Below are 13,294 nucleotides of genomic sequence, written 5' to 3'. Positions count from 1 at the left end.
GGGACGCACAGACGGATGGACACACACAGAGAGCGAGGGACTCACAGAGATCGAGGGACGCACAGAGATCGAGGGACACACAGAGAGCGAGGGACACACAGAGAGCAAGGGGCGCACAGAAAGCGAGGGACACACAGAGAGCGAGGGACACACAGAGAGCGAGGGACGCACAGAGAGCGAGGGACACACACAGAGAGCGAGGGAGACACAGAGAGCGAGGGAGACACAGAGAGCGAGATACACAGAGAGCGAGGGACACACAGAGAGCGAGGGACACACAGAGCGCGAGGGACACACAAAGAGAGAGGAATACACAGAGAGCGAGGGACACACAGAGAGCGAGGGACGCACAGAGAGCGAGGGACACACAGAGAGCGAGGGACACACAGTGAGCGAGGGACACACACAGAGCGAGGCACACACACACAGAGCGAGGGACACACAGAGAGCGAGGGACGCACAGAGAGCGAGGGACACACAGAGAGCGAGGGACACACAGAGAGCTAGGGACCCACAGAGCGCGAGGGACGCACAGAGAGCGAGGGACACACAGAGAGCGAGGGACACACAGAGAGCGAGGGACACACAAAGAGCGAGGGACACACAGAGAGCGAGGGACACACAGAGCGACGGACACACACAGAGAGCGAGGGACACACAGAGAGCTAGGGACACACAGAGAGCGAGGGACACACAGAGCGAGGGACACACAGAGCGATGGACACACACAGAGAGCGAGGGACACACAGAGAGCGAGGGACGACAGAGAGCGAGGGGCGCACAGAGAGCGAGGGATGCACAGAGAGGGAGGGACGCACAGAGAGCGAGGGACACACAGAGAGCGAGGGACACACAGAGAGCAATGGACACACAGAGCGAGGGATGCACAGAGAGCGAGCGACACACAGAGAGCAAAGGACACACACAGAGAGCGAGTGACACACAGAGAGCGAGGGACACACACAGAGAGCGAGGGACACACAGAGCGAGGGACGCACAGAAAGCAAGGGACACACAAAGAAAGCGCGGGACACACACACAGAGCGAGGGACACACAGAGAGCGAGGGACTCACAGACGGATGGACACACACAGAGAGCGAGGGACTCACAGAGATCGAGGGACGCACAGAGATCGAGGGACACACAGAGAGCGAGGGACACACAGAGAGCGAGGGGCGCACAGAAAGCGAGGGACACACAGAGAGCGAGGGACACACAGAGAGCGAGGGATACACACAGAGGGCGAGGGACACACACAGACAGCGAGGGGTGCACAGAGAGCGAGGGACACACACAGAGAGCGAGGGACACACACAGAGAGCGAGGGACACACAGAGAGCGAGGGATGCACAGAGAGCGAGGGACACACACAGAGAGCAAGGGATACACAGAGACCGAGGGACACACAGAGAGCGAGGGACACACACAGAGCGAGGGACACACACAGAGCGAGGGACACACACAGAGAACGAGGGACACACTCAGAGAGAGAGGGACACACACAGACCGAGGGGCACACAGAGAACGAGGGGCACACAGAGAGCGAGCGACACACACAGAGAACGAGGGACACACAGAGAGCGAGGGACACACAGAGAGCGAGGGACACACAGAGAGCGAGGGTTTAACAGAGAGCGAGGGACACACACAGAGAACGAGGACACACAGAGTGCGAGGGACACACACACAGAACGAGGGACACACAGAGAGCGAGGGACACACAGAGAGCGAGGGACACACAGAGAGCGGGGGTCACACAGAGAGCGAGGGACACAAAGAGCGAGGGACACACAGAGAGCGAGGGACTCACAGAGAGTGAGGGACACACAGAGATTGAGGGACTCACACAGGGAGCGAGGGACACACACAGAGAGCGAGGGACACACACAGAGAGCGAGGGACACACAGAGAGCGAGGGACACACACAGAGAGCGAGGGACACACACAGAGAGCGAGGGACACACACAGAGAGCGAGGGACATACAGAGAGCGAGCGACACACAGAGAGCGAGGGACACACAGTGAGCGAGGGACACACAGAGCGAGGGACACACAGAGAGCGAGGGACACACACAGAGAGCGAGGGACACACAGAGAGCTGGGACACACAGTGAGCGAGGGACACACAGAGAGCGAGGGACACACAGAGAGCGAGGGACACACACACAGAGCGAGGGACACACAGAGAGCGAGGGACACACAGAGAGCGAGGGACACACACAGTGTGAGGGACACACACAGAGAGCGAGGGACACACAGAGCGCGAGGGACACACAGAGAGCGAGGGACACACATAGAGTGAGGGACACAGAGAGAGCAAGGGACACACAGAGAGAGCGAGGGACACACACAGAGAGCGAGGGACACACACAGATAGCAAGGGACACACAGAGAGCGAGCGACACACAGAAAGCGAGGGACACAGAGAGAGCGAGGGACACAGAGAGCGAGGGACACACAGAGAGCGAGGGACACACAGAGAGCGAGGGACACACAGAGAGCAAGGGACACACAGAGCGCAAAGGACACACACAGAGCGTGGGAAACACAGAGATCGAGGGACGCACAGAGAGAGGGACGCAGAGAACGAGGGACACAGAGAGCGAGGGACACAGAGAGCGAGGGACACAGAGCGAGGCACACAGAGAGCGAGGGACACATAGAGCATGGGGTGCACAGAGAGTGAGGGACACACACAGAGAGCGAGGGACACACAGAGAGCGAGGGACACACAGAGAGCGAGGGACACACAGAGAGTGAGGGACACAGAGAGGTCGAGGGACACAGAGAGCGAGGGGTGCACAGAGAGCGAGGGACACACACAGAGATCGAGGGACACACAGAGAGCTAGGGACACACAGAGAGGGAGGGCACAGAGAGCGAGGGTGCACAGAGAGCGAGGGACACACAGAGAGAGTGAGAGACACACAGAGAGCGAGGGACACACAGAGAGTGAGGGGCACACAGAGAGCGAGGGGCACACAGAGAGCGAGGGACACACAGGGAGCGAGGGGCACACAGAGAGCGAGGGACACACAGAGAGCGAGGGACAAACAGAGAGCGAGGGACACACAGAGAGCGAGGGACACACACAGAGCGAGGAACACACACAGAGAGCGAGGGACACACAGAGCGAGGGACACACAGAGAGCGAGGGACACACAGAGCGAGGGACACACAGAGAGCGAGGGACGCACAGAGAGCGAGGGACGCACAGAGAGCGAGGGACACACAGAGAGCGAGGAACACACAAAGATTGAGGGACACACAAAGAGCGAGGGAAGCACAGAGAGCGAGGGACACACAGAGAGCGTGGGACTCAGAGAGCAAGGGGTGCACAGAGAGCGAGGGGCACACAGAGAGTGTGGACCACACAGAGAGCGGGGGACACACAGAGAGCGAGGGACACACAGAGAGCGAGGGACACACAGAGAGCGTGGGACTCAGAGAGCAAGGGTGCACAGAGAGCGAGGGGCACACAGAGAGTGTGGACCACACAGAGAGCGGGGGACACACAGAGAGCTAGGGACGCACAGAGAGGGAGGGACACAGAGAGAGCGAAGGACACAGAGAGAGCGAGGGACACAGAGAGAGCGAGGGACACAGAGAGAGCGAGGGACACACAGAGAGCGAGGGACACACAGAGAGCGAGGGACACACAGAGAGCGACGGACTCACAGAGAGCGAGGGATGCACAGAGAGCGAGGGACACACACAGAGGGCGAGGGATACACAGAGACCGACGGACACACAGAGAGAACGAGGGACACACAGAGAGCGAGGGACACACAGAGAGGGAGGGACACACAGAGAGCGAGGGTTTAACAGAGAGCGAGGGGCACACACAGAGAACGAGGACACACAGAGTGCGAGGGACACACACAGAGAACGAGGGACACACAGAGAGCGAGGGACACACAGAGAGCGGGGGTCACACAGAGAGCGAGGGACACAAAGAGCGAGGGACACACAGAGAGCGAGGGACTCACAGAGAGCGAGGGACACACAGAGATTGAGGGACACACACAGGGAGCGAGGGACACACACAGAGAGCGAGGGACACACACAGAGAGCGAGGGACACACAGAGAGCGAGCGACACACAGAGAGCGAGGGACACACAGAGAGCGAGGGACACACAGAGCGAGGGACACACAGAGAGCAAGGGATACACAGAGACCGAGGGACACACAGAGAGTGAGGGACACACAGAGAGTGAGGAACACACAGAGAGCGATGGACACACAGAGAGCAAGGGGCACACAGAGAGAGAGGGACACACGGAGAGCGAGGGACACACAGAGCGAGGGATGCACAGAGCGAGGGACAGACAGAGAGCGAGGGACACACAGAGAGCGAGGGACACACAGAGCGAGGGACACACAGAGAGCGAGGGACACACAGAGCGAGGGACACACACAGAGAGCGAGGTACAAACAGAGAGCGAGGGACACAGACAGCGAGGGACACAGACAGCGAGGGACACAGAGAGCGACGAACACAGAGAGCGAGGGACGCACAGAGTGAGGGACACACAGAGAGCGAGGGAAGCACAGAGGGAGGGACACGCACAGAGAGCGAGGGACACACACAGAGAGCGAGGGACACACACAGAGAGCGAGGGACACACAGAGCGAGGGACACACAGAGCGAGGGATACACAGAGAGTGAGGGACAAACAGAGAGGGAGGGACACACAGAGAGCGAGGGACGCACAGAGAGCGAGGGACACACAGAGAGCGAGGGACGCACAGAGAGCGAGGGACACACAGAGAGCGAGGGGCACACAGAGAGCGAGGGACACACACAGAGAGCGAGGGACACACAGAGAGCGAGGGACACACAGAGAGCGAGGGACGCACAGAGAGCGAGTAACGCACAGAGAACAAGGGACACACAGAGAGCGAGGGACACACAGAGAGCGAGGGACACACAGAGAGCGAGGGACACACAGAGCTAGGGACACATAGAGAGCGATGGACACACAGAGAGCGATGGACACACAGAGGGCGAGGGACACACAGAGAGCGAGGGACACACAGAGAGCGAGGGACACACACAGAGCGAGGAACACAAACAGAGAGCGAGGGACACACAGAGGGCGAGGGACACACAGAGAGCGAGGGACACACAGAGAGCGAGGGACACACAGAAAGCGAGGGACGCATAGAGAGCGAGGGACACACAGAGAGCGAGGGACACACAGAGAGCGAGGGACACACAGAGAGCGAGGGACACACAGAGCGAGGGATACACAGAGAGCGAGGGACACACAGAGAGCGAGGGACGCACAGAGAGCGAGGGACTCACAGAGCGAGGGGCACACAGAGAGCGAGCGACACACAGACAGCTGCGGACGCACAGAGAGCGATCACAGTTTATCAGAGAATTTAAATTGCAGAAGGAGGCCATTCAGCCCGTCGTGTCACCACCGCCTCTTGGAAAGAGCACCCTATCCAAACCCACACGCCCACCCTATCCCCATAACCCAGCAACCCCACCCAACACTAAGGGCAATTTTGGACACTAAGGGCTATTTATCAAGGCCAATCCACCTAACCTGCACATCTTTGGACTGTGGGAGGAAACCGGAGGACCCGGAGGAAACCCACGCACACACGGGGAGGATTTGCAGACTCCGCACAGACAGTGACACAATCCGGAATCGAACCTGGGACCCTGGAGCTGTGAAGCAATTGTGCTATTCACAATGATATCATGCGCATGGGCGCACCCAGAGCGAGGGGCACACAGAGAGCGAGGGACACACAGAGCGAGGGACACACAGAGCGAGGGACACACAGAGAGCGAGGGATGCACAGAGAGCGAGGGACGCACAGAGAGCGAGGGACGCACAGAGCGAGGGACACACAGAGAGCAAGGGACACACAGAGAGCGAGGGACGCACAGAGAGCGAGGGACACACAGAGAGCTAGGGACACACAGAGAGCGAGGGACACACAGAGCGAGGGACACACAGAGCGAGGGACAAACACAGAGAGCGAGGGACGCACAGAGAGCGAGGGACGCACAGAGAGCGAGGGGCGCACAGAGAGCGAGGGATGCACAGAGAGCGAGGGACACACAGAGCGAGGGACACGGAGAGAGCGAGGGACACGGAGAGAGCGAGGGACGCACAGAGTGCGAGGGACGCACAGACAGCGAGGGACGCACAGTGAGCGAGGGACACACAGAGAGCAAGGGACGCACAGAGAGCGAGGGACGCACAGAGAGCGAGGGATGCACAGAGAGTGAGGGGTACACAGAGAGTGAGGGGCACACAGAGAGTGAGGGGTACACAGAGAGCGAGGGACTCAGCAAGAGCGAGGGACACAGCGAGACCGAGGGACACAGCGAGAGCGAGAGACACAGCAAGAGCGAGGGACACAGCGAGAGAAGGCGAGTGAGAGATAGAGTGATAGAAAGAGAGAGAGATGTACACAGTGAGAGAGTGGGACAAAGAGAGAGAGGGATAGAGATAGAGGGAGAGGGAGAGAGGGGGACAGAGAGAGGGTGATACATAAAGGGAGAGGGCGACAGAGAGAGTGACACAGAGAGAAAGAGGTAGACAGTGAAAGAGAGGGATAGAGTGAGAGGACACTTTGAGAGCAACAGGGACACAGAGGGAGAGAGGGACAGAGAGAGGTGGGCACACGGAGAGAGTGAGGGACACACACAGAGAAAGAGGTACACAGCGGGTCAGGATCTGAGGTTTCGGGGACGGGAGTGGGTCAGGATGTGAGGGTTAGGGGACATGAGGGTGTGATGGTGTGTGGGTGCCAGGACGTGAGGCAGTCAGGGCATTAGGGTTATCAAACTGACCGTTTTCATTCAATCCAAATTGTTTCTTTATTAATTCTAATCTCAGGAATTAACATCAGAAGATTTCAGTGAAAAATCTGTCCGTGAACAACAAGTAAAATATGAAGTGAAACTTTGCAATGAGCTTTGTTTGTCTGGCCAGGAATCTTCTCTCTAAATGGAAGCAGAAATGAAGTTGTGTTTAACTCACATTCTGTGATTTCTTGCTGGTTTTTACTCATTCTATGGAAAGCCTTCCTAAGGCGACAGACGAATGGTCATTCCCAACAGGTCAGAAATTCAGAGGGAACAAATGTTAAACAAAGACAGAAATAAGGACAGGACATTGTGAATCTGTGGCTGTCTGCTGAATTAACATAACCATAGACAGGACAAGTGTTACCTTTGCAGACAGGAAACACACCGAGGGGGACATTCCTGACAGAAAGTCGGGGGTGGGGACTGCACACAGGTCACTGAGGAGATCTCAGCCCAAACTGTTTCTAATCATTTCCCAATACTATTTTAAATTATGATTCAATCCTATTGGGAGGGGAGTGAGTGAGAGAGAGATGTGGCAGATGCAGTATAACATGGATAAATGTGAGGTTATGCACTTGGGTAGAAAAAATAAGAACGTCCCTGTCTAATAATTACATTTAATCCAATTTTTTCCGGCCTGCTCAGTGAACAACACTGGTGTGGGGAAGGCCAAGGTTTAGCTGAAGTCACATTCTGTGTGTGTGGGGCTGAGCAGCAAGGAGATCAGCATCTCTTGTCACTCATTTACATGTCAATAGAGAGCTGTCCTCTGAGACAGACATTCCACACATGGCAGAGACTAGGGGTGGAGTCTGCTCACAGCTCACTGAGGATACATCTGTGTCTGAGGGACTTCAGTTCACAAACCAAAAACCCACGACACTGAAAACATTACCCCTCTGCTTCAGTGTGTGTGTGTGTGTGTGTGTGTGTGTCGCTGGGCGTGTCAATCTCTCTGTTTTGAGCTGTGCATTTTGGGTGTTGACATGTTGCTGATTGGCTCGAGATTGGAAATGTTGGACTCCTGTTGTGCTGTTTTTTATATTTTTTTTAAATGTCCCTGTTATTGTCTTTATAACCAATTTTATCTCCTTTTTTTCTCCAGAGGCATCTTTATTTGGAAAACTGGAAGGAGGTCGGGAATCCTGTGAGGAGGACGAGGGAGTGTGAATTCTTCCCGAGGGAGCGCTGGCTGAGGCCTGTTCCGCAGGCTTCACCCGGGTTATTACCCTGACTGAGGTTTAATTTTAATATTGGAGGGATCAAAGAGAGTGAGGGAGGGAGACATAAATATGTATAAGAGGTACAGAGAGACAGCAAGAAACACAAGAGAAGGGGATTTTCACAGTAACTTCATTGCAGTATTAATGTAAGCCTAATTGTGATAATAAAAAGATTTTGAGTATTAATTGTCTCTCAATCTTTTTTAACCTCTGGTTGAAAGCTGTGACTTATTTGTATTCGGATGTTGCTGAGGAGTTGTAAAACTGAAAAGGGAACCCTGGGCTCTCGCTGTATTAAATAGTTTCAATCTTTTCCAGTGGTTTAGTTAACTTTCTCCCTCTTTTTCCCAGGAATTTGAATTTTGAAAGACTGCAATGTGAGCAGGAATCTTTGGGCAAAGGCTATTCTCCAGAGGACAAGTGGATGGACTGAGGCCTAATCCACAGGCCGCACTCACGTGAGTTGTCTGTTTATTGCCTCCCCGGCCTTGCACTAAGACACAAACACATTAAACCTTTGGTGGGCGGCAAAGAGTAAAATACAAATCTGGAATATGAAGCTGTCGAATTTTGTTCCAAAATGACAGGGGTTATATTAATTCTGAGCATCCCAGGGGTGGGGGGTGGGGGGAGGGGGGGGGGGGGGGGTGCCGGGGGTGGGGGGGGGGGGGTGCCCGGGGGGGGGGGGGGGGGCATTTCACTGTTTCAGCCAATCTCTGAAATCTGGTAGAGAGAGCGAGAGAAATCTCAGATCAGAAACTCTGAACTCAATTTTGAAAGTGGTCATCATTTGTTGGGCTCTCCCTGTGCACAGGTTGCCTGCAGAATTCACAAAATTAACGATAGTGGGGTCACTTTTAAAATGAATCCATCGACTGTAAAGTAATCTCGATTGCCCGGAATTAAAGTCCCTTAACTTGAAGCGGGTATAATTCTGGAATGAAGCCTGTGTTTTAGGCCGAGACACAAGTTTTTTTTTAGAAAATACAGCACAGAACAGGCCCTTCGGCCCACGATGTTGTGCCGAACCTTTGTCCTAGATTAATCATAGATTATCATTGAATTTACAGTGCAGAAGGAGGCCATTCGGCCCTTTGAGTCTGCACCGGCTCTTGGAAAGAGCACCCTACTCAAACTCAACACCTCCACCCAACACAAAGGGCAATTTTGGACACTAAGGGCAATTGTTCATGGCCAATCCACCTAACCTGCACATCTTTGGACTGTGGGAGGAAACCGGAGCACCCGGAGGAAACCCACGCAGACACGGGGAGGATGTGCAGACTCCGCACAGACAGTGATCCAAGCCGGAATCGAACCTGGGACCCTGGAGCTGTGAAGCAATTGTGCTATCCACAATGCTACCGTGCTGCCCTTAAGAACAAATAAATCTACACTATATCATTTAACCGTAATCCATGTAACTATCCAATAGCTGCTTGAAGGTCCCGAATGTTTCCGATTCAACTACTTCCACAGGCAGTGCATTCCATGCCCCCACTACTCTCTGGGTAAAGAACCTACCTCTGACATCCCTCCTATATCTTCCACCTTTCACCTTAAATTTATGTCCCCTTGTAATGGTTTGTTCCACCCGGGGGATAAGTCTCTGACTGTACTCTTATCTATTCCCCTGATCATCTTATAAACCTCTACCAAGTCGCCCCTCATCCTTCTCCATTCTAATGAGAAAAGGCCTAGCACCCTCAACCTTTCCTCGTAAGACCTGCTCTCCATTCCAGGCAACATCCTGGTAAAGTATGAGGGTGAAATTAAATTCGCAGGAGGTCATTTGAATTCAGTTTGCTATGGTTATGAATGTTGGATTCCTGTGTGTGACCCTGTCTCTCTTTCTTTCTCCTTCCCAACTATTAGAATGAGAGTGAGAAAGAGAGAGAGAGTACAGAAAGAGTGTGGGGCTGGGGGGTAATGGAGATTAGAGAGAGGGAGAGGAGAAAGAAAGAGAGGGTGGAGGGAGAGGGTGGTCGTGAAAAAGAGAGGCTTGCTCTCCCTTTCTGTCTTCTTTCCATTCTTGCCTCTCTCTGTCTCTCTCTGTCTCCCCTGCTTTCTGCCTCTATCTGTCCATTTCTCTCCAGCTTTTTAGTGTCTCTTTAAACCTTTAATCGAAGAAAACCACCCCACAAACTGCAATGGGGAGTCTCATCACATCTTTCTGGGGATACTCTGATTAGAGAAATAAATAGAAATAAATGCTGGGAGGGTGATGAGGGATAACGAGGGAGACAGAAATATGAATGACAGGGATAGAGAGACCGAATGAGATAGCGAGAGAGAGAGAGAGAAAGAGAAACACAAGGGAAGCGGGAACTATCTCTCAATCATTTTTATTCTGTGGTTTATAACTGAGATTATTGTAGGTGGATGTTGCTGAGAGTGTGTGTGACTGAGAGGGGAAATCTTGGCCTCTTGCTGTGCTACAAGTTTAAACATTTTCCTGCGTTTAATTAATTTTCTCCCTCTTTTTCCCAGGAATTTGAACTTTGAAGACTGCAATGCGACCAGGAATCTTTGGACAAAGGCTATTCTCCAGAGGCAAGTGGATGGACTGAGGCCTACTCCACAGGCCGCACTCACGTGAGTTGTCTCTTTATTGCCTCCCCGGCCTTGCACTTAGACACAAACACATTAACCCTTTGGTGGGCGGCAAAGAGTAAAATACAAATCTGGCATATGAAGCTGTCTAATTTTGTTCCAAAATAACAGGGGTTATATTAATTCTGAGCGTCCCGGGTATTTGTGGTGGGGTAGGGGGTAGGGGGTAGGGGGCGGGGGGGGGGATTTAACGGTTTCAGCCACTCTCTGCAACCTGGTAGCAAATATAAACGACACTCAACACTGCCGACTGCACCTTCTGGGATCTTTCTGTGTGCCAATGGATTTCGTTTTTAAAGGTTTTTCTTCATTTTAAGAGGCAGTTTAACTCTTTCAGAAACTGAAGGGACTTCTCCAGGGATGTTCCAATCCACACATGACACGGCGGTGGGGGTGGGGTTGTTAGGTGCAGTGGGGAATGGGGCACCCAGCAGGAGTGAAGTGGGGGGGGAGGAAGGACAGTGTCCCATCGGTTAGGTCTAGATAGCTGCCGCTGTGGGATCTTGCTGTTCACTCACAGGCCTGTGGCCTTTTACGCGCAGCAACAGTGACCACAACTCTTACAATAAAATAGCTCTCCCAGTGTTTGCGTGGGTTTCGCCCCACAACCCAAAGATGGGCAGGCTCGGGGGACTGGCCACACGGAATTGTCCCTGAATTGGACAAAATGAATTGGGCACTCTAAATTTATAAAAATAAATAAATAAATCTACAGTCCCTACTTCTTTAAAAAAAACAATGAAATCGCTCACAGACTGCAAAGTGGGTTTGAAGGTCTCGAATGTTAAAGTTTTAAACTTGAGTGGTTGGGAACGAGGGAGTTAATGAACCCTTCCTGCTGCACTGACGGGATATTCAGCCAGATCTCATAGCCGCTGAGAGAGAAATCCACCATCAGAAACTCGGAACTCAATTTGGAAAGTGTCACCATTTTGGGGATCTCCCCGTGCACAAGTTGCCTGCAGAATTCCGGAAATGAAACAACAGTGGGGTCACTTTAATAATGAATCCATCGACTGTGAAGTAATCTCGAATTATAGTCCCTTAACTTGAAACGGGGATAATTCTGGAATAAAGCCTGTGTTTTAGGCCGAGATTTAAATGTGAGGGTGAAATGAAATTGACGGGGCCATTTGAATACAGTTTGCTGTGGTAGTGATTGCTCGATTCCAGTGTGTGACCCTCTCAGTCTCTCCATCCCTCTCAGTCTCTCACCCTCTCAGTCTCTCTCACCCTCTCAGCCTCTCACCCTCTCAGTCTCTCTCTCCCTCTCAGTCTCTCACCCTCTCAGTCTCTCACCCTCTCTCTCCCTCTCAGTCTCTCTCCCTCTCAATCTCTCACCCTCTCAGTCTCTCCCTCCCTCTCAGTCTCTCCCTCTCTCTCTCTCTCTCCCTCTCAGTCTCTCACCCTCTCAGTCTCTCTCACCCTCTCAGTCTGTCACCCTCTCAGTCTCTCACCATCTCTCTCCCTCTCAGTCTCTCTCCCTATCAATCTCTCTCCCTCTCAGCCTCTCCCTCCCTCTCAATCTCTCACGCTCTCAGTCTCTCTCCCTCTCAGTCTCTCTCTCTCCCTCTCAGTCTCTCCCCCTCTCAGCCTCTCCCTCCCTCTCAGTCTCACCCTCTCTCTCTCTCTCCCTCTCAGTCTCTCACCCTCTCAGTCTCTCCCTCTCAGTCTCTCCCTCTCAGTCTCTCTCTCCCTCTCAGTCTCTCCCCCTCTCAGCCACACCCTCCCTCTCAGTCTCACCCTCTCTCTCTCTCTCCCTCTCAGTCTCTCACCCTCTCAGTCTCTCCCTCTCAGTCTCGCTCTCCCTCTCAGTCTCTCCCTCTCAGTCTCGCTCTCCCTCTCAGTCTCTCCCTCTCAGCCTCTCTCACCCTCTCAGTCTCTCTCTCCCTCTCAGTCTCTCTCTCCCTCTCAATCTCTCTCCCTCTCAGTCTCTCTCTCCCTCTCAGCCTCTCTCCCTCTCAGCCTCTCTCAGCCTCTCTCTCCCTCTCAGCCTCTCTCTCCCTCTCAGCCTCTCTCTCCCTCTCAGTCTCTCTCACACTCTCAGCCTCTCTCCCTCTCAGTCTCTCTCGCCCTCTCAGCCTCTCTCCCACTCAGCCTCTCTCTCCCTCTCAGCCTCTCTCCCTCTCAGTCTCTCTCCCTCTCAGTCTCTCTCTCTCTCAGTCTCTCTCCCTCTCAGCCTCTCTCCCTCTCAGCCTCTCTCCCTCTCAGCCTCTCTCCCTCTCAGTCTCTCTCTCCCTCTCAGCCTCTCACACTCTCAGTCTCTCTCACCCTCTCAGTCTCTCTCCCTCTCAGCCTCTCTCACCCTCTCAGCCTCTCTCCCTCTCAGTCTCTCTCCCTCTCAGCCTCTCTCCCTCTCAGCCTCTCTCCCTCTCAGTCTCTCTCTCCCTCTCAGCCTCTCACACTCTCAGTCTCTCTCCCTGTCAGCCTCTCTCCCTCTCAGTCTCTCTCCCTCTCAGCCTCTCTCCCTCTCAGCCTCTCAGCCTCTCAGCCTCTCACCCTCTCAGTCTCTCTCTCTCTCCCTTTCAGTCTCTCTCCCTCTCAGTCTCTCTCTCTCTCAGTCTCTCTCCCTCTCAGCCTCTCTCCCTCTCAGTCTCTCTCCCTCTCAGCCTCTC

At 53.9% G+C, this 13,294-nt stretch overlaps 1 long non-coding RNA gene across 3 annotated transcripts in view; it reads left to right on the top strand.

Annotated features, from left to right (window-relative positions):
• Positions 1-10,657, top strand: part of LOC140405552 (uncharacterized) — a 691,865-nt gene extending 681,208 nt beyond the window's left edge. For 2 of the 3 annotated variants that reach the window (XR_011938649.1, XR_011938647.1), the window contains 3 exons: positions 7,949-8,082; positions 8,418-8,524; positions 10,557-10,657. This is a non-coding gene — a long non-coding RNA (uncharacterized lncRNA). Of the gene's footprint in view, positions 1-7,948; positions 8,253-8,417; positions 8,525-10,556 lie in introns of those variants that run through there. The other variant, XR_011938648.1, reaches the window with a different exon arrangement.
• Positions 10,658-13,294: the final 2,637 nt, after the last annotated feature.

The sequence above is a fragment of the Scyliorhinus torazame genome, unplaced genomic scaffold (genome assembly GCF_047496885.1).
Source record: "Scyliorhinus torazame isolate Kashiwa2021f unplaced genomic scaffold, sScyTor2.1 scaffold_40, whole genome shotgun sequence".
In the NCBI taxonomy this organism is placed as follows: Eukaryota; Metazoa; Chordata; class Chondrichthyes; order Carcharhiniformes; family Scyliorhinidae; genus Scyliorhinus; species Scyliorhinus torazame.
This window is presented reverse-complemented; position numbering and strand designations above follow the sequence as displayed.